The 24,936-nt window shown below is 45.8% G+C and overlaps 1 pseudogene; it reads left to right on the top strand.

Annotated features, from left to right (window-relative positions):
* The first annotated feature begins 453 nt into the window (after positions 1 to 453).
* LOC125367594 lies at positions 454 to 14,565 on the top strand (annotated as a pseudogene).
* Positions 14,566 to 24,936: the final 10,371 nt, after the last annotated feature.

The following is a 24,936-nucleotide window of genomic DNA, read 5'->3' as shown; positions in this document are numbered from 1 at the left end:
TCCAAGTCTTAGTACTGGCACCAAAATCATTTCGAAAGGCTCATAAATGCTTAGCTTAGTCTAAATCACAGTTTGTTTCCCTTTGCACTTGCCAGTCGTTGTAGAGTCACATTTTCTACTCAAGCTGGGTTCTCTGCACTCCCGTTTGCTGCTCCTTCCAGGGACGCACCCCCTCAGAGGAATCGCAGGCTTTCCTGGCCCGTTTCGAACTCAAGCTACTCCATCTCCTTCGGTGCCCTCAGCCCTGACTCCCCTACCTCCAGGACAGGCACTCCCACCCAGCTGACAGCCGGTCCCTGGCTTCCAGAAATGTCATCTGTGTGTGCAACCCGGAGCTCTGGCATGGCGAGGTGCTGAGGGGTCCAGTGGGCTCGCCTTGGCTGCACTTGGTGGGTGAGCTATGACGTTGCAGGGCTAGAAGCCCCAGTCCACACACCCCGCCACACTAGCAATATGGCGGCACTTCCTGTAAGGAAGAACATGGGTCTAGAGCACCTGCATTTGGATGTGGGCCCCCATTGCCACGTGACTGCGTCCACAATGTCCCCAGGCCTGGCAGCAAGCACTCCAGGAGGTGCTGTCGTCTATGCCAAGAAATAGGGCAAAGCAAGCATGTGCCTGTGGAATCCAACGTTTCGCCCTGCTCAGAAAGAGAGCTGAGCTGCGCCTTTAGCTCCTGTCTTTGTTAAGAGCAGGACCTGGGCCAGGTGCCTGTGGCTCAGGCCTGGAATTCTAACTACTCAGAAGGCTGAGAACTGAGGATCTTGGTTCAAGCCAGCAGGGGCAGGAAAGTCCATGCGACTCCCATCTCCAATGAACCACCGAAAAGCCAGAAGTGGAGCTGTGGCTCAAGGGATAGAGCATTGGCTGTGAGTACAGGGACAGCTCTCAGCCCTGAGTTAAAGCCCAGGACTGTCCCAAGAGAGGGAGGTGTAGAGGGGGAAGGAGAGGAGGGAGGGAAGAAAGGAGGGAGGGAGGGAGGGAGGGAGGGAGGGAGGGAGGGAGGGAGGGAGGGAGGGAGGGAGGGAGGGAGGGAGCAGAAACAGGAAGAGGCAAAGAGAAGGACAGCAGGACATGGACCCAGCAGATTGGAGGGTGGGCTCTAGCCACAGAGAAACCAAGCAAATGACAGGCTAGAGCTTTGGGTCATTGGTCAGTCTGGAGACTGAGTCCAATCAGGCGTCCAGTCCCTCAAGCCTATGTAATAGGGTCCCGAGAACAGTCCTGAGCACGGAGGTCCAGGCCATGGTAGTCCTCCCGGAAAGTCATCCGTGGACGTGGCCCGAGGATGACTGAAGGTTCACAGAAGAACTTGCCCAGCCCTGTGCCTCTCTTCCTCTAGCTGGTTTTCATCTCTGTTCGTGTCCTCTGTAACTCCGAGTACGATAGATTCCAGCAGGTTCTGCAAGTCCTTCTGTGCATCGCTGAACTCCGGGTAGGGTGGGCAGCCCCGAGCTGCAGCTTTGCACCTTGGGCCCCGGGCTTGCAGTCTGGCTACCTGTCCCCCGCACCAGGGGACTGCGGCTTCGGCAGCGAGAGAACCGCGTCCTTGGTACTAATTGAATATTTGCTTCAGTAAATCCCAACATACTTTACAGATATTGAATTCCAAATTATTTCCCAGTGCAGTATTAATTTTTGAACAGCATGAAGCCACCCGCCTAAGGCCTGTTAACGTTCTGCTCATAACAAACTGGAGAACAGAACATGCAATGCCTAGTCCCTCAGGCTACCCAGTAGACCATAATCGGGCCCAGGGACACATTAGCCTTAGAACATGCTAGAAAGCACACGATCCCCAGTGCAGGGCAAGTGGAGGTGCTGAATCCACAGGAAACAAAAGGAAATTATAGGAAGAGTGAACTAGGCCTGTTGCTAACTTCTTTGTCCTTCCTCTTCTCAACCAGCCAGTGCTTAGTCCTTCGGCAGGAATTGACACTGCTTTGTGGGGAGAGGAGCTGAATGTTCTCCCTCAACCCACTGGGATGAGACACAATGGAACTCCAATTTAAAATGTTTAGATTTGACATCATCCCTCTGAAGTGAAAGAAGAATCAATAATAGTCCCCTTTGCTCTACAGAGGCAAGTGAGAGTCATCGTCTATCTATAATTGTGGAATGGAGGAGGCAAGAGACCCAACAGAGATTACAGTCACTCAGCTAGAAGGAAAGGGAGCCGGGCACCAGTGGCTCACACCTGTCATCCTAACTACTCAGGAGGCTGAGATCTGAGGCTCAGGGTTCAAAGCCAGCCTAGGAAGGAAACTCTGTGAGACTCAAAAAAAGCCAGAAGTAGCCCTGTGGCTCAAGTGGTAAAGTGCTAGCCTTGAGCAAGAGAAGCACAGGGACATCACCCAGGCCCAGAGTTCAAGCCCCAGGACCAGCAAAAAGCAAAAAAAAGGAAAGGGAGAAGAGAGACCCTAATCTTTGTAAAAGAAACAGAAGGGGCATTTGTTCATGCCTGTGATCCTAGCTACTTAGGAGGCTTGGATCTGAGGATTATAATTCAAAGCTAGCCCTGGCAGAATAGTCCATGAAATTCTTACCTCTGATCAACTAGCAAAAAATGGGAAGTAGAGGTGTGGCTCAAGTGGTAGAGTGCCATCCTGGAATAAAAAAGCCAAGTGAAAGTACAAAGTCCTGAGTTCAAGCCCCAGTACTGGTGAAGAAAAGAAAAAACCTGATTGGACTCAGTCTCCAGACTGACCAATGACCCAAAGCTCTAGCCTGTCATTTGCTTGGTTTCTCTGTGGCTAGAGCCCACCCTCCAATCTGCTGGGTCCATGTCCTGCTGTCCTTCTCTTTGCCTCTTCCTGTTTCTGCTTCCTCTCTCCCTCCCTCCTTCCCTCCCTCCCTCCCTCCTCTCCTTTGGAGAAGGAGACAGGGGGAGGGGGAGATGAGGTCCAGAGACTCTCACAGCTTAGCCTACTCCCTGATTTTATTCAAAACCACACATTCACCACCAGACATTCAGCCCTGACTGATGAGTCGTGTCTGGTCTAAATCACCATAGCCATCATGATCCCTTCACTCCATCATCGATTTCCGACATCTCCGTCGGCCAGAAGTAGCTGTGTGGTGCTGTCTCAACATGGAGATAGTAAAAGGAGCCTGATAGGAAGTTTTAGGAAATGTGGGGTTTGTTTCTTCCTGTGACTGATGCCATTTCTTTTCTTCTTCTTCATGCTCCTAACGTACTCCTTGATGCTTGAGAATGCAGCCCCCGGCCTGTAGTCTTGAAGGACAAGGCAAGGAAATCAGAGCCGCTAGCCATGCCGTCATGAAGGGACTGGATCAAGCCCGTAGCTGCCCACCTCTAAACTTGGTCTGCTGGGAAAATTGCGAACTTGCGTGCTGAAGCTGCCATTAGCTATGTCTTCTCTTCTTAGGAGCAGCTGAACGCAACCCTAAGACACAATTTGTAGTCTAAGAAAACGCCTTTCCATTTTGAATTATTACATCAAAATACAGTGGCCTTTTGAACTGATAACATCACTGAAGAAACCTAACATACATTTTTCAAATTGTCCTCCAACTCATAGATTTCATCAAAGAGGCCTCTCGTCCTGGGGGAATCTACAAATTCAAATTTGAACGGCAGTAGGCCAGAGAAGCAATTACTTCCGGACTGAGATAAGGACTAGCTTGTGCAAAAGAGAAATCCAGAAGCTGGGAAATGCCGATGCAGCTGTACGCAGACAGCATCCCTTGGTAGAGAGAAAACGGCATCCAGAAATCACGTCTGCATGGTCTCCCCTCTTTATCCAAGAAAGACAGCGGCGGCAGAGGCAGCCACCGATTATCATGGGTGTTGATCGGGGGCCACTGAGAAATCTCTCCCTGACTCACAGGATGACAAACCCAGAGCAAGAGCAGTGGTCAACTGCACTTGTAACAACAAGTATTGATCAGATTTTCATACCACTGAACTGAATATACATTGGTATCTACTATCTTTTTTTTTTTTTTTTTCATTATTAAAAATTTAACTCAGGCCCTCAAATTTCCCAAGCAGGTGCTCTACAACTGGTTATTTTCCAGAGAGGCAGGGTCTCCTTCCTGCTGACTGACCTGGGCTTTGATCCTCCAACCTGTGCTCCCCCAAGATACTGGGGACGACAGACCTACGCCATTCCACCCAGTTGTCAGGCCTCCCCTGTAGCTGGGGTAGCAGGCGTGTGTGCCCGTGTGTTCCAGTGATTGCATCAGATGGGCTCTATTGGAGTTTCATGTTTGGCCAGCCTCAAACTTCAATTCCCACCTTCTATGTAGCTAACCTTATGGACTTGAGCCACTGTACTTGGCTACAGTCTACAATCCTTGACCTCAAGAGTTATCCTCCAAACAGAAAAAAAAAAAAATCAAAAGAAGCACAGAGGGATGGGAAATTATATTCATGAAAAGGGGAGGGGGTGCAGAGGGAACAAAAGTGGGAGAAAATGAGGGAGAGGGTAACAAGTTTGACAAGAAACGTTCTCACTACTTTACCTATGTAACTGTAACTCCTCTGTATATCACCTTGATGATAAAATTAAATTTTAAAAAAATATTCATGGAAAGGGCTAGGTGTGATGGTGCATCCTTCTGGAAGAGCAGGAGTTTAAGACCAGCCTATTTGGCTACTTTTGTGAGTTTAAGACTACTCTCAACGGGGCTGAGGATATGGCCTAGTGGCAAGAGTGCTTGTCTTGTATACATGAAGCCCTGGGTTCAATTCCTCAGCTCCACATATATAGAAAATGGCCAGAAGTGGCACTGTAGCTCAAGTGGCAGAGTGCTAGCCTTGAGCAAAAAGAAGCCAGGGACAGTGCTCAGGCCCTGAGTTCAAGGCCCAGGACTGGCAAAAAAAACTACTCTGAACTACCTAGTGGACATTGCCTCAGGAAAACAAGGTTAAAGGAAAGCGCTCGATGGTAGGAGTGCTTGCCTAGAATGTGAAAGGCCTTGGGTTTAACCCTTAACACTGTGTTTTCCTGGGACATTTAGTCCAACATTTCAATTAGGCAGAATTCTCTGGCAAGATGTCCACGCATATGCACAATAACTTACACATTTCAAGTGCTTTGTACGCCACACAACGACTTGCTAGTCGCCATGACAAGCCTATCTGATCCTATGACAACCTTATGGTTTGATAGAAACCAGTATCCCCTCCGTGATAGGCTTCTGTGGGAAGAACAAAGACTCGCTTTCAATCGACACTTAAAAGAGTGAACAAGTGCAGCGGTTGTACTCACGAGACACCGTGTTGAAAATGGATGATATAACTCATGGATGGCAGAGAGCGACGGAAGGGATGACATTGTCCAAAAAGAAGCGTACTCTCATGCTGAGTGCTGCAACTCATGCCAGAAATCCTAGCTAGCTACTCAGGAGGCTGAGATCTGATGATCAAGGTTCAAAGCCGGCCCTGCCAGAAAAGGCTATGAAACTCTTATCTTTAATAAACTTCTCAGACAAAAAAAAATAGAAGTGGTGTTGTGGCTCAAGTGGTAGAGTGCTAGTGTTGAGCAAAAGAAGCTTAGGGGCAGCACTCAGGGCCTGAGTTCAAGTCCCTATACCGGCACACACAAAAATAGTCTTTACCTGACTTACATAAAATTGTAATCCCTCTGTACAACCCCCTTATTATAACAAAAATCTATAAAATAAATTTACTTTTAACTGAATATAAAATGTGTAGCATTTGTTGAAAAGAATTGGAAAAGGCAGAAAAATGGAAGAAATGGAATTCCCCATACTTCAAATGTATCCTTGATTTTAAGCTTTTCTTTCATTCTTTGAGCTGGGCCTGCTATTTTTATATGGGCCTAATAATACTGAGTAGATAATTTTTCTGCTTTATTTAACCTAACAATATAACTTGAATATTTTCTTAGACTCTTATGGGATTCTTACAAAACGCCATGTTTAATGATTACACCATATAATTTGCTTAATCATTTCCAATCATTGAGACATTTCTTTGTCGATTTTGTTTGGATTCCCATCAATGCCATTAAGCAAAAAATGTAAATGAATGATGTCATTATAAAAATCTACCAAGCTAATCATTCTCCCTGTTATTGAAGTTCCATTCTAAGAAAAAGATCCGTGCATAAATATAAAGGATTTATGTTTAAGTCCTTTTTCTATAGCTAAAGCAATTTTTTTTCTAGGATAAATTACTGGAGACCGAACTACTTCATACAAGTAAAAACCGTTTTGTGCTTCACCCAAGGTCAGGAAAATCTGCTGTGTGTCCATATATATGTTCTCCTCCCCAGCACACAGAAAGAATGTGGAAAAACCTTCTCTTAGTTATAGGTTTAAAAAAAATCACTTCAGGGCAGGGAATATGGCCGAACAGCAAGATTGCTTGCCTCGTATACATGAAGCCCTGGGTTCGATTCCCCAGCACCACATATATAGAAAACAGCCAGAAGTGGCGTTGTAGCTCAAGAGGTAGAGTGCTAGCCTTGAGCAAAAAGAAGCCAGGGACAGTGCTCAGGCCCTGAGTCCAAGCCCAGGACTGGCCAAAAAAAAAAAAAATCACTTCATTGTGTGCTGTGTTCATTGATATATCTGATTGCCATTGGCTGAATGTCTTTGCAGAAATGTATAAGCCAGCTCAACTTCATCTTGGGAGAAAGATTTGGGAACAAAGTCACACCTCATTTTCCTGTGAAGAAACAAAAAGTCGCAGAATCTCCTCCACTGCCTCAAAGCTGCACAATGACTAGAAGGGCTGAAAGAGGAATCCAATCGAGGCCTTCGGAAGCCACCTCAGGAAGTTCCTCCTCCCCCACCCACCATATTGTTGACTTCTCAAATTGATCTGCAGTAGTTAATAATGCACATTTTAAGTGACAGGATCATGTTGTATTGCCCAGTCTGGCCCTGAACACATGGCTCAAGAAGTTCTCCTGCCTCAGCCTCCCAAGTAGCTGGGACTACAGGCATTGGCCAAGACACTATGCTGTTTTGGGGTTTTTTTTTTACGAGTCCTGGGCCTTGGACTCAGGGCTTGAGCACTGTCCCTGGCTTCTTTTTGCTCAAGGCTAGCACTCTGCCACTTGAGCCACAGCGCCACTTCGGGCCATTTTCTGTATATGTGGTGCTGAGGAATCGAACCCAGGGATTCATGTATACAAGGCAAGCACTCTTGCCACTAGGCCATATTCCCAGCCCCAAGACACTATGTTTTAAAATATATACTTAGCTTCTGTGCCGATGTATACTTGAGTAGACTGACGCTAGAGACTTACATGGACCTCCCTTACAAACCTAGAGTAAACAGTCTAACTACAGTTGGCTTGTTTCTAAATATGGACAGCCCAGCTTCTTTATCTAGGCTTATGACTTATTTGTGTTATGATGCAAGAGAACAGGCAAGCTAGAAACTGAGGATTTGTTTCCACATAGAATTATTTGAGTCCACAGCTTCAAAGTCAGGACAAGTTGTAGTTTACCATCATTGGAAACAGATAAGTACAGTATTGAGGCCAAAGACACCCAAAAGCTGAAATGATACCAGTGAATTCTCTGTGAAAGCAGGCCCATTTAAGGAAGATCTAGATAGGGGCTGGGGATTTTTTGCTCAGTGGAAGAACACTTGCCTAGGAAGTGCAAGGCCTTCAGCTCAGTCCTCAGCTCTGAAAAAAAGACAATCTAGACAGAGAACATCATCTCTGGTTCTTACTTCTAGAAGATAGAATATTGGGAAAGCTAGTAGTAGCCAGTAGCCTGTGGCTCGTGCCTGTAAACCTAGCTACTCAGGAGCCCGTGACAAATTTGATACTTTTATCTCCAATTAAGCAGCAACAAAACAAAACCAACAAACAACAACAACAACAACAAAAAGAACAGAACTAAAGGCATAGCTCAAGTAGCAGAGTGCTAGCCATGAGTGAAATAGCCAAATGAGAGCAGGAAGTTCTGTGTTCAAACCCTAGTACTGGCAAAGAAAGAAAAAGGGAGGGAAAGAGGAAGGGAGGGAGAGAGAGGGAGGGGAAAGAAAGAAAGAGAGGGAGAGAGGGAGGGAGGGAGGGAGGGAGGAAGGAAGAAGGAAGGAAGGAAGGAAGGAAGGAAGGAAGGAAGGAAGGAAGGAAGGAAGGAAGGAAGGGAAGGAAGGGAGGGAGGGAGGGAGGGAGGGAGGGAGGGAGGGAGGGAGGGAGGGAGGGAGCGAGGGAGGGAGGGAGGGGAAGGGAAGGGAGGGAGGAAAAGGAAGAGGAAGGAAAGAAGGAAGAAAGGAGGGAGGAGGGAGGGAAGATGGGACAGAAAGAAGGAAAAGGAAGTAAACGAAAGAAAAGAAATATTGAGTACGCGGTGCTAAGATGATCTTGCTAACCATTTAGAGAAAAATGCATTCTATTCTCCACTGCCTCCAAGATGCCAAGACCAGTTCTGGACATATTTGTATTAAATGTAAAACTGAATCAGGGAGAAAAAAAGTAAAAAAGAAAAACACTTTGAGAAAAGCCTCACTTGATAATCTGCTTTCAAACTGAGAAAACAGAAAAGCAAAGGAGAACTCCATAAAGGTAAACAATGGAAGAAAAAAAAAAAGGTGTAAAGCTTCTAAGCAAGCACTCAGAGAGGAAGAAAAGAGAGAAAAGCAAATCTGGCAAAACAAAATGTTCCAGCTCATCATCCAAGTAAAAAGACAAATATCCACCTAAGGAAAGCAGGGCCTTGGTGGCTCAAGCAGGTGAAGGTGGCAGTCTCTGCCATGAAGTGGCACTAAGGAGGACCTGAGGACTCCAGGAGATGGAGGGTCAGGTGCTTGCTGAGGTCTAACAGACATCATAACTTCCTCTAAACAAGGAACGACGTGTATAAATAAAGTCCAGCGGTAAACCGCAGGAGATGTGACCCATTAACTCAGCTTCTAGAAGAGGTCCAAGGGCCTCAAAAAGATCCTCACATGGATTTTTTATCAGGGACTAGTGAAAAGTTCTGGAAAATGAAGGCATCCTAAACTAAGAAAGTGGTTCAATAGAAATAAATCCATGCCACCACTCCCATACCTTAAAGAACTGCTTCATCAAAGGAAAAGCGTTCATGGAATTTGAAATGTGAAAGCAAGTGACACAGCATTTGCTTTTGAGAGTATGTATGCGGTTCTATAAAATGAAAAGTACAGAGCAAAAGGTGCCTATAATGGAATAAAATTGGAATTTTTTTTCTTTTAACCCAGACTAGCCTGGAACTCTAAATCCTCCAGCTTCAATCCCCTAAATGCTGATATTATAGATGTTACAACCATACTCTGTTTAGTTTAGAGATGCAAATTTTCTTTTTTTTTATTGTGCTGTTTCTCAAACATTACATATATAAAGATAATTGAATATATATATATATATATCCATGGGGGGTGGGGGGATATGCCTAGAATAATGTCCACCAGGCTACTATTTTATAAATCTCCCCCTACAAACACACACACATACACACACACTCTCACACACATACACACTCACGCACATATGTTAAAGACATCTTGTTGCAACCCTACACAGGACTATAAAAATGGAGACTGCACAGGGGGCTGAGCAGCTAAGCTTTCTTAATGAGAAGTTGGGAAGAAGTGAATAGCAAGTTTGATGAAATCATTTCTTCATGAAGCTGTAAAAATCACAGAAGACAGATAAGAACATAAACAACTGCAAGATCAAAGACGCTGTGGAATACATTCGCTAGAAAGAAGGAAAAAATTTATAGACTGAATTCCTTTTCTGAAGCCAGTTTCCTTCAAGTGTCCAGTTTAACGACTGTTAAAATTATATCCGCAATTTTCTGAGTGGTTCCCTTACTTTTCAAGTTTGTAAAGCTACACATCAACAATTCTCCATCAATGGGATAGCATCTCTCTCGGGAGCTCTTAAAGTATACCTTGCATTTTAGATGCAATAAAAGGCATGACTAAATATGCCTCTGTTCTTCATAATACAGAACTACCACATCTGGTCATTAAAAAAATGCATTATACAGAGTTGTACAAATGCCAGATACTTATTACAGAGAACTGTTTTATCCATTTAGCCTAATTTTCCAGATGTTTTATTACTTGGAGACAGGAGAGTGGTTGAAGCCGGTGATTGAAGCACATTTATTTCAAGGGGTTCCTCTGCAAGCCATAGGAAGCATTTGGGGGACAAGAAATTTACAACAGGCCACAAGGCAGAGCTTGAGGAGGGCTGCCATCTCATTGGGGTCACAAATAATCCCCACAAAGGACAAAGCTCCCTATTTTAAGAACTGCCAACTTCATTTGCAAAATCCGCCTCGGAGGCAAGCACTTAGTTATCATTTCACATGCAAATGTGTATACTTGTAATTGCAGCAATTTTCCTAATTGTAGGTCAAGTTGGCAGTGACATGGAAAGCAGCCCATTGGCTATAATTGTAGGCCTGATTGTCATTGTCTACAAGCTGGTAAAATTCTCCCTACCAGGAGTCTTGTCCTCATAAAGCAACAGGATCAGGTGACTGTCCCCACAACAAGGTTGCCCCCTCCCTTCTTTCCCCCCCAGCAATCAGAGCCTTAATGGGCCCTGCCTGCGTGGCAGAGAGGCAGCCTTGGGGCATAGGCAGAGCTGGCCCTGCACCCACAGAGATTGCTGCTAATTAGAAGGCACCTTGCTGTGGTCAATTCACTCCACCTGCCAGTCAACCTGCTGAAAGCAGAAGGAGGAGTTGGATGAGGGAGAGAACCTTGTTTAGCTTTACTTAGGAACATTTTTCAATTGTTATTGTTATGATAAAGGATGTACAAAGGGAGAGGTTACAGTTACATAAGTCAGATAAAGAGTGTCTTTCTTTTTGAACAATGTCACCCCTTCCCTTGCTCTCTCCTAGTTTTTCCCACCCATCTCCACCCACAAGTTGCATAGCTCATCTTCAACAGTGTCCAGTGAGCCACTGCTACATTTGTTCACTCTTTGTCCCTCTATTTCTGTGACCCCACCCCTTATCTTCCCAAAGACAGATAAATAAAAAAACAGGACAAAAAGAAAAGAACAAAGCAAAAACCCTATTGTTTCCACCCAGAGTTCATTTTGATAAATATTGTTTTATATTATCAGAGTCACTTTACTTTTGTGCAGTTAGCAGCTCTGCCGTTGCTTCACGCATGTGCAAGAAGAAGCTCTCGGGATGAGATGAAATGTGTGTTTAGGCCAAAGGACCACTTTGCCAACTCATGTAAGCCGTTGTCTACAAGCAAGTGTGGAGCAACTTGTTTTTTGGCTGTTTCTGTTCTCGTAAAGGCTGGTAATCTCTGATAGTAGCGCCAGTGCGATCTATCCCCAAGCAGTGTATGTGACAACAAAAGAGCCTGAGACCAAATTATGTCACATGTGCCAAAGTTTATTTTTTTTAATTTTATTTTTATTAATTAAATTTTGTTGGCAAGGTGTTGTGCAAAAGGGGTACAGTTACATAATAAGTGCCAAAGTTTATTGACAAGCAGCTATCAGCATTATTTGGTCCTCTCTTGTGAGTCCCCAAACAGTCCTACCTCTCAGGCATCCCAACGGCTCCTTGTCTGAGATATTCACTCCAGGGAGAATGATACTCAGTTTATTGGTGTGTTTTTTTTAGGAAGTTAATAGATGGTTTACTCAAAGCACTTGGTGTTTGAAACACTTCTGGAAGCCTTTAAGTGCAATACAAACCTGGAAAAAGATCTTTATGTACAATGATTCTTCAATTCACAAGCCTTTTTCATTGCATTGGAAATGGTTTTGTAGTTGCAGCACACACACAAAAAAAAGCTCTTGATGGAACTCTTTCCTATGGGTGCATGTTCTATCCAGCCAGAAAGGCTTATGTGAAAGGAGGGAGAACGGTATTCTGATGCAGCATTAGCCATTTCCTGGCTGGGTCACACAGAGGCCTTGGGAAGTGGGAGGAGACTGGGTCAAGGGAAGGTGCAGAGGTCAAGTGCTGCTCGGGGTGGAGGTGGGGGTGGGGGGGCGGGACTATTTCCGGTACTCATGTGTGTGAGAGCACTGAGTGCTCACAGTCTTTCTAGTCAGCCACACTTTTCAACTCACGCGTTACCAACTGCTCTAATAGATCCTTACGCTTATCCACCAACCCTCGGGTCCTTGGTTTCAAAACCAGTGTTGGATCCCTGCTTCTGCAGGTTATGTTCTTGGTTCAGGGGCTTCAGAGGCTGCTCTGCAGTGTGGGGGTGATTGGGGGTCCTCCAGTGCTGACTGCTCCATCCCATCACACTCTGAAATGCACTATATAAGACAGCACTGAAGGGGCTGGGAATGTGGCCTGGGGGTAGAGTGCTCGTCTCGTATACATGAAGCCCTGGGTTCAATTCCTCAGCACCACATATATGGAAAAAGCTGAAAGTGGCGCTGTGGCTGTAGCCCTGAGCAAAAAAAGCCAGGGACAGTGCTCAGGCCCTGAGTCCAGTCCCCAGGACTGGCAATAAATAAATAAATAAATTTTAAAAAAGGACAGCAGTGAGGATGAAGATATTGTCGGACCAATGCCCGCTAAAGGACCCATTAACTACAGTGTAACAGCAGAGTTTGAAAAAAAAGGGCCCAGAGAATGAAAGAAAAATTAACGAAAGGAGATGATGATTCATCTAAACCAATGACAAGAGAAGCATGGATGACTGAGCTTCCTCCAGAAATGAAAGATTTTGGTCTTGGGCCAAGGTCCTTTAAGAGAAGAGCCGATGGGCTGGGAATATGGCCTAGTGGCAAGAGTGCTTGCCTCGTATACATAAGGCCCTGGGTTCGATTCCTCAGCACCACATATACAGAAAATGGCCAGAAGTGGCGCTGTGGCTCAAGTGGCAGAGTGCTAGCCTTGAGCAAAAAGAAGCCAGGAACAGTGCTCAGGCCCTGAGTCAGTCAGGCTCTGAGGCCAGTCCTAGGACTGGCCAAAAAAAAAAAAAAGAGAGAAGAGCCGATAACAAATCTGGAAACCAATCAATCTGGACAGATACTCCAGCTGACAGGGCCAGGAAAGCGAAGCAAACACAGTAACCAAGGAAGTCATTGAGTAAGAAGGATGAAGACCACATACCATCAACAAGAGATAAGAAGTAGGCGGAGCAAGTGTCTTCATATAAGGAATCCAAAAGATCAGAATCTCCTATGGACCTTCATCGTAAAAAATTAAAAAATAAGGCTGCTGAAGATAAAAAACAAGCCCCAAGAGAGAATACTATTTGACCAGGATAAAGATCTTAAGGTCAATCGGTTTGGTGAAGCTCAGAAAGAAGCCCTAAGAAAGAAATCTAGAGAACTAAACAGCAGGCTTTCACATGGCAAAGTTTTTATAAGTAAGTATATTTCAGAAGTATGTGTTCTTACTTATCAAGTTGAAGCTTTCTGAATATTCTGTTGTCTACAATAATATGTGCTAAAATGTATTTCCTTGTATAATAAAGTAAATTAAATCCTATTTTTCTTTAGAATTAAGTTGTGATTGTTGAAAAGTCAGCCTTCTGGGATTGAAAATGTGAGTTCCTTGAAAAATAACCTTACCTTCATAATAACATGAGAAAGAGTTGTTAAAAATGCTAAAGCTGCCAGGCACTGGTGGCTCACACCTGTAATCATAGCTGCTCAGGAGGCTGAGAACTGAGGATTGTGGTTCAAAGCCAGCCTGGGCAAAAACATTTGTCAAACTCTTTAACTAACTACCAAAAGAGCTGGAGGTGGAGCTCTAATGATAGAGCGCTAGCCTTGAGGGGGAAAAGGCTTAGGGACAGTGCCCAGGCCCTGAGTTCAAGCCCCAAGACCAGCCCCAGAAACAAAAGGTAAAGAGAAAGGCCAGTGCAGAATGCCAGGAAGCGTGAGTCACCAAAGAAAATTGGAGGTTAGCTGGTAGGGTTCACGTTGAACAAGATGATAACTGGAAAGTGTCTGTTGCTTTGAAAGGCCCTCTATAAGTTTCCTTGAAACCATTACACCCATCCTTCATAGCCCAATCCAAGAAGAATTTGTGATAAGCAGTTGTATAAGGAACATGATTGTTTCTTCAAGTCCTTATAATTTGTAATTGTATGAAACCTAAATCACTGTTTATACGTGCTTTTTAAAGGAAAACATAAAGAAAGCTACACATGTTTTCCAACTCACCAAATTCTCCCATTCTTCTTACCTCAGGGGGATTTCTCTGTGCAATGAGAAAAAGTTGAAGAATACTGCCTGCCCACTTTTATACCTTTGTTCTGTGTGCGTTAATATTTGAGAATAATCTTTTCAGAAACAAATGCAAATGCACAAATTTACCTTTGTGTGTCTTTTAAGGTCATGTGAAACAAAGTCAATGTTTCTTAAGTAGAATAGAATATCTTTATGTGCCTTGGCTTCTGAGAAAACACAGACTTTTCTTCATACAATTATTTTGAGAGTCCTTCAGCACATTCTGTCCTTCCACATTCTGTCTCCCTCTCTCCCCCTCCCCTTCTCTCTCCTCCTTCTCCCCCTCCCCCTCCGCTCTCCCTCCCCCCTCTCCCTTAGAGAGCTGGAGGAGATCTACCAGATCACTCTGTCAGCCTCGGTCTTTGCATCAAATCTACCTAACGTGTCCCAAAGTGAGTGAGTGAGGCAGCTCTTGCAGTAGGTCTGTGAGTTTGAAATTGTTTGTTTCCCCCTCCAAAGCACAGCTGGAGGATGAATGCACATTTATTTTAAAACAGAGGGCATGAAGTTTTGCCCACTTTCTGCCACCAACTCTGTGTGCTTTGGTACTCAGAGGCTTTGTATTTGTTGTCTGGAGTTGTTTTGTTTGTTTCTAAGTTAGAAAGAAGACTCTGTGCTAAGAGGAAAGTATTTTGATTTGTCCAAGCATAGTGATAAGTGTTTGTAGGGATGGCAGTCTGAGGGACAGACAGGCCACTTACAATATTCTTGGTGTGAAGTCTGGGACTATCCTCATGATCGCACCAAAGCTACCTAGGATGGAGAACTTTACTTTGGGATGATCTTACTTTGCTCACTGATATACTTAAGTTTGTAGCTAATTTATTGGAGTTACATGGATAGACTTTTAGAAAGAAAGAAACTAATAGTCACTGAATAAAGAAATGGAAAACCTGTTATTATAACCATCCCAAAGGGTGTATTGAAAGTTTGTAGTGCTTTAAGTATTGCTCTTAAAATGTTCAACAGAAACCTTAGTAGTTAATCAACCCTAAATGTAAACTTTATAAATTATAGTTTCTGCTGATAAACTCCACTTGTTCTGCTAGTTTTGTGTTCTACTTTGATGAAGTACAATGTTTTAACAGAAAAGGATTCTGAGTGCAACTTCATAAAAATGGAGTACAATGTTCAAAATATAAAATAAAATGCACTGTATAAAGATCTGGGTCCTAGTGGCTCACCCCTGTAATCCTAGCTACTCAAGGGGCTGAAATCTGAGGATCCTAGTTCAAAGTCAGCCCATGGAGACAAATTCAAGAGACCCTTCTCTCCAATTCATCAGCCAAAAAAGCCAGAAGTAGAGGTTTAGCTCAAGGGGTAAGAGTGCCAGCCTTGAGCAAAAATTAGCTAAGTCAGAGCAAGAAGCCCTGAGTTCAAGCTCCAGTACTGACCCACACACGCACGCGCATACACACACACACACACACCAGATTATAGTATCATAAATCTCCATACAAGTTATATAACATCCACCACCCACAAAGGTGAGATGGCTCACTGCTCCATAGAAGGATGAAATCTGGCTTTCAAACATCCAGCCACAAGATGCCTTGATTGTGATCCACTTGGAGTCCATATTGCCTGGTGGGACAGAGAATGTCCACCAGCTACGTGTTTCTCCTAGTCATTACCTTTCACGGAGCTAGGTCAGAAAAAGGTCATATTTAATCCCTAACTTCCTTGCCAAGGCACCAAATATAGTACCAGAAATTTGGAGCAGTTAAGTTGACCTTGGAAAGAGAAGAATTCAGGCAGGATGTAAACATAGTAAAGGTGATAGGACAGTTTATTAGAAAAGAAATATGGCAGAGAAGGAACTTGAGCAGGGGGCAGTTGGCGGGCGGAGTGGGGGGTGGGGCAGACACCTGCCGTGAGAAGTCAGCCCTTCAGCCCATCTCGGCCACCTTGTTCCGGAGGTTGACCTTGGGTGAAGAAGGGAGAACTGGGGTCCTTGAAGATCCACCTGACTGGTAGCTCTCCTTCCTGTTTTCTATAAAATCCTGATGCCAAAGATTTAGGGTCTTGTTCTTATGTCATTCTTTTTCCTTCTGACTCCCTCCTTCTTTTGTGGCCCCTGCTCCACTCCCCTCACCCCAAATACCTTTCATGGTCAGGCAGTTTTGATTTATCAGCTTATCCTGCTGTCTGCAACTGGTGTAGGCCACAATTTCCTCACCACCTGCTGCTCTAACTCCTGTCACAGTGACTGATGTGTGTGTGTGTGTGTGTGTGTTCTCAGCTTCTTTGACATTCGATTTGGGTCAACTTCTCTCCAAAGTCATCCTATTTTCTTATAAGTACTTACATTTATTCAGGATTAAGGTGCTAGCTACCAGAGGAACTGTCTTCTCACATTCAGACTACAACGGCAGAAGCCATTCCTTTCTTTGCCATGTTCTGGACTTCAGCTGGCAGCCAGACAGGTGGGAAGGGTCCAGCCAGAGGTGGGCGGAGCCAGAGGTGGGGGGAGGGCATAGCTAGAGGTGGGTGGAGCCAGAGGTGGGGGGAGGGCATAGCTAGAGGTGGGCGGAGCCAGAGGTGGGGGAGGGCATCAGGAATCCTGACTCTGAGGATGCCGGGCAGTGCCCCTCTGTCCTCACTTTCCTTCTCCATAAAGCAGGCCAATCCTACCTACCTTGCAGCGTGTCGGAGGAGATGTAACATGCTGGCTCTAGACGTAGTGCGGCTGTCAAATGGAGCTTCATTGGTGCCCAGACTTCTGCTGTGAGAGGACCCTCTGAGAACCAAATTTGCAGAAGTCATAACCCTACAGGTAGGGTCAATTAAATATTGTAATTGTCCTTCATGCTGAGCAGTCTATACACGATCAGATGTGCCTCGTTTTCTTCTTACCTGCATGCATATCTGAGTGCAGCAAGAAAAGTTGAACACGTGTCTATATCTCTACCTAACTACTGTACTTACTTATTGGGACAAGTACCCTCTACTACTGCTACTAACTACTATTACTCCTATGTTTATTTTGTTGTGGTCTTCCTTCATAGAACAGATGGGGAATAAGAAATCCTCCTGCCTCAGCCTCCTGAGTGCCGGGTCTTGTTTTATTTGGCTGTACAGGGTATTGAGCTCTGGACCTTGCACTTGATAAGCAAGCATTTGACCATCTGACTCCTGCTTGCAGTTCTTCTGTTTCTAGTTTGTTTTTGAGACAAGGTCTCTTGCTTTTGTTTGGGCTATCTTCAGACCTGGACCCTTTTACCTCACACCTCTGATAGCCTGTTAGGCCGTCTCCTGCCAGAACCTCAGACCAGGGAGCTTTCCAAGTAGTAGAGATAACCGTGCTTGGCCTTTGCCACAATGTTTTTGCTCTCTCTCTCTCTCTCTCTCTCTCTCTCTCTCTCTCTCTCTCTCTCTCTCTCTCTCTCTCTCTCTCTCTCTCTGCCCATATTAAGAGTTTGAGGGGCTGGGGATATGGCCTAGTGGCAAGAGTGCCTGCCTCGGATACATGAGGCCCTAGGTTCAATTCCCCAGCACCACATATACAGAAAACGGCCAGAAGCGGCGCTGTGGCTCAAGTGGCAGAGTGCTAGCCTTGAGCGGGAAGAAGCCAGGGACAGTGCTCAGGCCCTGAGTCCAAGGCCCAGGACTGGCCAAAAAAAAAAAAGAGTTTGAACTCGTTGTGCTTCTTTCATTGGCATTCCACCATTCAAGCCGGGCCTCTATTCTTGTTTTTTGCTGGTTATTTTGGAAATGGAGCCTTGTGAGTTTTTCTGCCTATGCTAGTCTTGCAGCACTGCCATCCTCTGTATCTCAGACTCCTGAGCAGTTAGCATGATAGATATGAGCTGCTACAATGTATTCTTCTTGGGGTTTTTTTTTTTTTTTTGCTTGTTTATTTTTTAAGTTGAAAGAGCATGCTTTAATTTTGATGTGGAAGTTTAACAGATTTTTTTTTAAAGATTGTTTTCATTGTGAGCATGTCCCAACCTAAGAGAAGGACAGTCCTCTCTTTTCTAATGATTTAATAAATATTCACATCCAATTCCCTCTAGTTTTGGGTTTCTTTCACTTACCTCATTGATATACCTGGAATTAATCTGTGAAAGACTGAGATAATTATCTAAATTGATTTTCCCCCTAAGGAGCTCATCGATTGTGCCTCTGCTATTTATGGACAATCCTTCACCTCCTCCCTGATGTGTGACACTTCCTCCAGCATATATTAAATTCCTGAGTCTACCACTGTCTGCATGAAGACTATCAGCTTTGTATTATTGATCTGTTTGCCTCTTCACAAACCAGCATTGCTAAGCAAAGGAGAGGCCAAGGAACTGGACTGACGAGACAAAGGCCTGCCGGGCAGGAAGCCACCTGAGCCCAAGCAGGACAGAGGGAAAGGGTGCGTGCTCACCACAGCATGGAAAGTGAGCATGGCTCACTTTGACTAGACATAGGGAGAACTAGAACGAAAGGACTCCGGAAAAGAATGAAAAGAAAGCAAGGATGCAGAATGAGGCAAGCCAGGAGTCCCAAGTTCACAAGAACCATGTCCAATGCCAAAAGGAATGTGAAATTGTACAATTCTACTTCTGTCTTCAAATAGTCCTCACCCACAGTTTCATTTACCTATGGTCAACTAGAGTCCCAATATATTAAATAGAACATTCCGGAAAAATTCATAAATCGGTATCACTTGTGTTATAATGTAGTTATAACTGTTCGATTTTATTACTAGTTCATGTGAAGTGTTTGCTGTGCCTAATTTATAAATTAGATTTGATCATAGATAAACACATGTGAGAAAAACCATAAGGTTCAGTACCATGTGTGATTTCGGTTGCCCATTTGTCATCTTGTGATGATTTTCTTCGTCTTGGATAAGGGGGTACTTACACACAGAGACCTCGATGATAAGTCAACTAAAACGGGGGTGGCTGTGTCAAAAGAACACCACCAATGGTTGTGGTTCAAGACTCATAAAAGTAATAGGTGGCTCCTTATTCATCTTATCCAGATGTGGCCTCACCTTTGCAGAACCTCCTAGAGGACAAATGACCATCAACCGATAAACGCACAATCAAATTCCACACAATGGGGATACGCCCCAGTGCCAAGACAGAACTCACGACGACACGGATGGCTCTCAAAATAATGATCTGAGTAAAAGAGCCGGAGCTCTCCTCCAAAAAGGGACTCTCCGAGAGCAGATGAGTAGCTGTCTGCTAAGAGGTGAAGGGGGAGAGAGAGTGGTCGGCAGGAGTTAGTCATGAGTGATGAGAAATGCAAAGGGGATTGAAAATGGAGAATGAGATCCTAGAGGCTCAGGAAACACGGCCATTAATCTTTCTAATTTGGAGCTCACCCAGCCTTTGTGGCCACCAGGGTTAAATAAGTCATTTTATTTTTTTAAAAGTAATCCACCCATGTAAAGATTAATGGTGGGCTTCACTCCAGCCTGAAGTGGGTCAACAACAACAAAAAAGGTATTTAACTTACCTACCCTGACTAATAAAACTTTTACCTAGAAGTCAAATGTTAAGCTCACGCTGTCTATAATCCTAGCTACTCAGGGAGCTGAGATCTGAGGACTCTGGTTTGAAGCCAGCCCAAGCAGGAAAGTTCTGTGAGACTCCTACCTCCAATTAACCATTAAAGAGTGGGAAGTGGAACTGTGGCTTGATTCATAGAGCACTGGCCTTGAGCAAAGAATCTCAGGGACAGTGCCCAGGACTCAGGTCCCAGGACCAACACACACAAAAGTTAACTCAGTAATTTCCTATCCCCAGGGACTTGGGGACAGTGATGTCCCCTTGGCTGGTCCCAAGAAGGGACCTAGTGCTGCAGCCCATCTCTCACTTGACAGCCATCTTGGAATCCAAGATGGTTGGATACCTGCCAGGCATTAAAGACTTTTTAGTGTGTAAATTGGAACTTGTGCTCAAACTCAAGCCCTTGCACTACTGACTCTTAATATAACCAACTCTGCCTAGTCAATCCTGAGACAATAGACAAACTACCTGATATCACCTCGAATCCTGTCTATAAATGGTGACTATTGTTTGTGTTTTGTTTTGATTTGCTGTGATCATACTGGGGCTTGAACTCGGGGCCTGGGCACTATACCTTAACCTTTTCACGTAAGGCTGGTAGTCTATTCGTTGAGCCGCATCCCCACTTGTGGCTTTGAATCACAATTGTCAGATCTCAGCCTTCTGAATAGCTAAGGTTACAGGTCTGATCAAGCAGTGACTTGTGACTGTTTTCACTATGCAAATCTTCTCACCCCTGACTCCAATTCTCCTTATTCAACTTGAAGCCAACATCTGTACCCCTGAAGATGTACTGAAATTGTTACGGGATCCGGGGGAGATATCCCAAGTGGGACTCAAACCCACGTCCCTGTCCCTCCAGAGTCCAACACGCAGAGACAGTCTCAAACAAAAATAGATTTATTGGGGATGTAAACAGTACAAGAAATGTACCCAAGGCCTAACGTATGAAACTGCAACCTCTCTGTACATCACTTTGACAATAAATAAGAAAAACAAAAAGTGAACTGACCAGGCAGGGACATAGTACAGACCTGGGAGCTGACATGGCGACCCTGACGAGTTCTCAGACTGGGCTTATAAAGGCAAACACCACAATGCAAGTGGCCAAGCAAATTACACAATCCGTACAGTAAGCAGGGACTTTTCAGACAGTTTGGGTAGACAAAAACTGGCTGTTTCTTGACAGGGAAGTGGTTACTAAAGATAACACTTAAGCAACAAGCTAGTTCATTTTTTTTTCAATTCCCAAGGTCGGGGGAGCTCTCAGTGAATTCAAAATGGAGACAGTGTTGCTTCCCATGATGTCTTCCCATGGCAGCTCTGTAATAAATCTCCTTTCTTTGCCCTTCACCATGTCCATTTAGTTGGCCTATGGGGGTGAGCGGCTGGACCTAATGTGAGACTCCGGGACATTGGGCCTGGGAGTGTAAACACTTGGTTTCAAGAGTACTTCCATGCTTGTGGCTTATAAATGCTGGTGTGAAGTATGACTCACACTGTTTAGAATCGTTTGCAGTGCAGCAGCCTCTGAAGCAGCAGATCAGATTGAATGTCCCTTCATCAGGGACCAGAACCAATGCCAATCTCCAAGAAGACCCTCCCGCCTCTGCCTGCACCTGTTCACGTGGGTGGCTCCCTCTAGCACACCCTGCACTAGGTCGCCAGGGGCCTTCTGTTCACCAGCGAACCCCTCTCGCCTCCTGCGGCTATTGACGCCTCGAATTAAATCCCTTTCCCGTTACATTCCCCGCTTCGCTTGCCTCAGTCTCACAGTCAAATCGAGGAGGTGTGAAGAGAAAGAATGAAGAATGAATCTAAGGGAAAAGGAGGTGAAGACTCCCAATATGGAGATTTGGGGTTTAGAAGTCTTCAAAGTTGAGATCTTTGCATTTGGATACACCACAGCAGCCTCGGATCATGAAGACGTCGTTAGATGGATTCAGTTTGGTTTTGTGTGTTTTATTTTTAGCATCTTGGTACTTGGGTTGCTGTTAACAGACCCAATGAATGCTCAAATGATATGCATGTGATTCACGTCTAGAGGGCGGTGGAGTGCTGGAGAACAAGCGTGTGAGCTTCCACCGGGTGGCAGTGTTCAGCAGGTAAGGAAGTGGGAACGTTTCCATGGTGATTTTGAGCCAAGCAGGGGACAGGCTGGTGGTGGCCAAAGCAGATTGAACTCCGAGGCCCTGTCTTTCCTTGAGGAGACAGCGCTGCCTACACCTCCGTGCAAAGGGAGCCGTAACTGCAGCAACAGAATTCACGAGCAGCTCGGGATGACTTATGGCTATGCTGTGAGAGCAGAGAAACAAAGGGAAGATTCATGTTGGATACCAGAACTCTTTCCAGCCACAGACTGCTCACTTTTTTTTTTTTTTTTGGCAGAGTTAGTCTGGTATGATTACATCTCTTTCTAATCCCTAGGCTGTTGGTTCATCTCAGTGAACTGAGAACCTGAATGCCTCCCTAGACTCTGATCTACCTCCTAGCCTTCTAATCAGACAGGCCGGAAACTACATTTCCCAAGCTCCCTTGCTGCTGCACTGGCCCTGCTTCCAGTTTCAAGTAATAGATGTGATGACAGAAGGCATGAATTCAGAAATGCGTTAAGTAGAAACAGAGACAACACAGGGTAATCCTTTCGCGGGTTCAGATTGGAGACAGAGTGGTGTAATTTGAGAATTAGGATTGTAGCAGCAGCTTCTCCAATAACTATGAGCTTCCTGTCCATAACAGAAACCATTACTCAAGGAATTGCAGCCACAAACCAAATTCTAAAGCTGTCACAGCATTCTGTGAGCCACTGTGATGTTGTGTAGCGAATTCATTTTGTTAGAGCTAGCTGATACAAACTGGGCACCGGTAGCTGCTCAGGCGGCTGAGATCTGAGGGTCAGAGTTCTAAACCAGTCCAGTCAGGAAAGTGTGAGATTCTTATCTTCAATTAACCACCAAAAAACTGCATGTGGCTCAAGTGACAGAATGCTAGCCTTGAGCACAAAAGCTCAGGGACAGCAATCAGCCCAGAGTTCAAGCTCTACGACTGGCACCCACGAGTACACGCGCGCACACACACACACACACACACACACACACACACACACACACACGGAGTCCCTGAGTTCAAGCCTCAGTGCTGGAATAAATAACTATTAGCAGAAGTACAGAAGCATAGACTTGAGACTCACTCGAAGGAGAGTAACGAAAGTCTTATTGGGAACTGGAGAGAACGGAATCCTGTGTTAGAACAGAAAGCTTAGCAATACAGCAGCCTGCAGTAATACAGGAAGGGCGCATGGCTTTGCAGCGGCTTACCTGTACGGAATAGAATGGGACAGACACGATGTGTGTCACTTGTAAGATCAAGTTACGTAAAGGCACGGTGGGTTTCTCCTTTTCAGGCTTTCTCTTGAGTCACTTGCTCCGGAGGAAGCCAGCTGCCGTTCTGTACACAAAGCCCCTTGGAGAGGCTTCTGGGACGAGGGACTGAGGCCCTTAACCCAGAGCCAATGGAGAACTGGCTGCCTACCACGGGAGCTCAGAAGCGGATCTTCCAACACCAGCGGAGGCTCCAGAACACAGTCTTCAGGCTGAGGGGTGGAACTCGGTGGTGAAGGTATGCTTAGCACGTGTGAGATAATTGTTATCTTACTACTAAGTGGGTGCAACATGAATTTGCAGTTGAATATTGGACGGCCACATTTTGCCCTATTAGCCTTCAATTGACCTTAAAAATGGCAGTGAACATTCAATGTGTGTTAACTGAAAATTAAACGTATGACAGCTACAGATTAAATTCTTGTGAACTTTAAGAAGAGGGGAGAGTCGTCATGCGATCCTTGCTTTTACAGAAAAACCCGACTTTGTAGCGTTTCCTAAGGGGCGGTTATGAAGAGCAACTTGTCAGTTGAGATGTGTTAGCAGGGCTGATAGGGCCGAGCATGGGCCATGAACTGATTTCAAGAGTTGTCCTCAAGCCCTAGGTCTTTCCCAGTTCATCAGGAGAGGACCTGCCTGAGAAGAAATTGAGTGTAGAGAAAATGGGACTTCATAGTTACGTAAGGACAGGCAAGGGAGGGAACTAAGGACAGACATGGATCTGCCGATATCACTGGCTTGCATTTAATGCATTTCACGTCCAAATATTATACAAACAAACCTGCACAACTATTTAAGCGTCCCTCAAGAATGTGAACCGAGGGCCTCTGTTTCCTAGGCAGAAACTCTACAACTAGAGCCACACACTTAGTCCTGTTGAGCGGTCTTTGAATCACACTGTAATAATTTTCTAAGGAATTTAATTTAAAAATCGGATGCATCGTCATTTTACATTGTGCAGACATTGTAAGCTTTGGGGGGGAAATTTACACTTGGACAATGAATCATTTATTCCCAATTATCCTCTTTGCATCCCTTTTGTATTAACTTGGTCTAAGGCATCCTTTGATTGTTTTGTTTTGTTTTGTTTTTTAGTTTATTTTTTAATCCTCTCCTCATCTCAATTATTTGCTCCCCCAAGACTTTTTCTCTGCACCCCATCTAGAGAGGCATGTCTGTCCTATCAGCTATCTGGGAAGCAGAGACCAGAGGATCTTAGCGACCCAGGAAACATTAGGGAGGGATCTTATCTAAAAAATAAACGGGGCACCGCTGGGTTCGTAGGTCCCGGCTACCCAGAACCGCAACCCCAGGCCAGCCTGGGCCAAGGGAGGGCGGAGGGCGCGCGGCACACCCGGGGTCCCGGGGCTCGACGCGGCGGCGGGCGCCAGAGGCCCAGCCGCCCCAGCGGGAAGAGAGCAGCGACCCAGGGCCGTCAACTTCCCGGTGTCAAGCCGGGGGTGCCCCAAAGGGGGCCGCGGCGCAGGGCTGGCGTCCCAGTTCCCCACACCCCGCAATCGGAGGCGCGGCCTGCGCCCGGGGGTCCGGGGGTCCGGGGGCCCGGGGGTCCGGGGGTCCGGGAGGCGCGGCCTGCGCCCGGGGGTCCGGGGGTCCGGGGGCCCGGGGGTCCGGGGGTCCGGGGGCCCGGGGGTCCGGGGGTCCGGGGGTCCGGGGGTCCGGGGGTCCCGGGGCCCGGGGCCGTGCGTCCGCCCGGGGGTGCGCCGCGCAGCCGGGGCCGTCCGTCCGCCCGTCCGCCCGCCCGGGGAGCCGCCCGCCCGCCCGGGGAGCCGCCCGCGGCCGCGGAGGCGGAGTCGGGGGCGCGGCCGGCCGTCGCCTGACGCGCTCCTCCTCCTCCTCCTCCCCGGGGCCGGGCGGGCG

This window comes from Perognathus longimembris, chromosome 19, assembly GCF_023159225.1.
Source record: "Perognathus longimembris pacificus isolate PPM17 chromosome 19, ASM2315922v1, whole genome shotgun sequence".
In the NCBI taxonomy this organism is placed as follows: Eukaryota; Metazoa; Chordata; class Mammalia; order Rodentia; family Heteromyidae; genus Perognathus; species Perognathus longimembris.
Note: the sequence above shows the minus strand (reverse complement) of the source record. Positions and strands in the feature narration are given on the sequence as shown.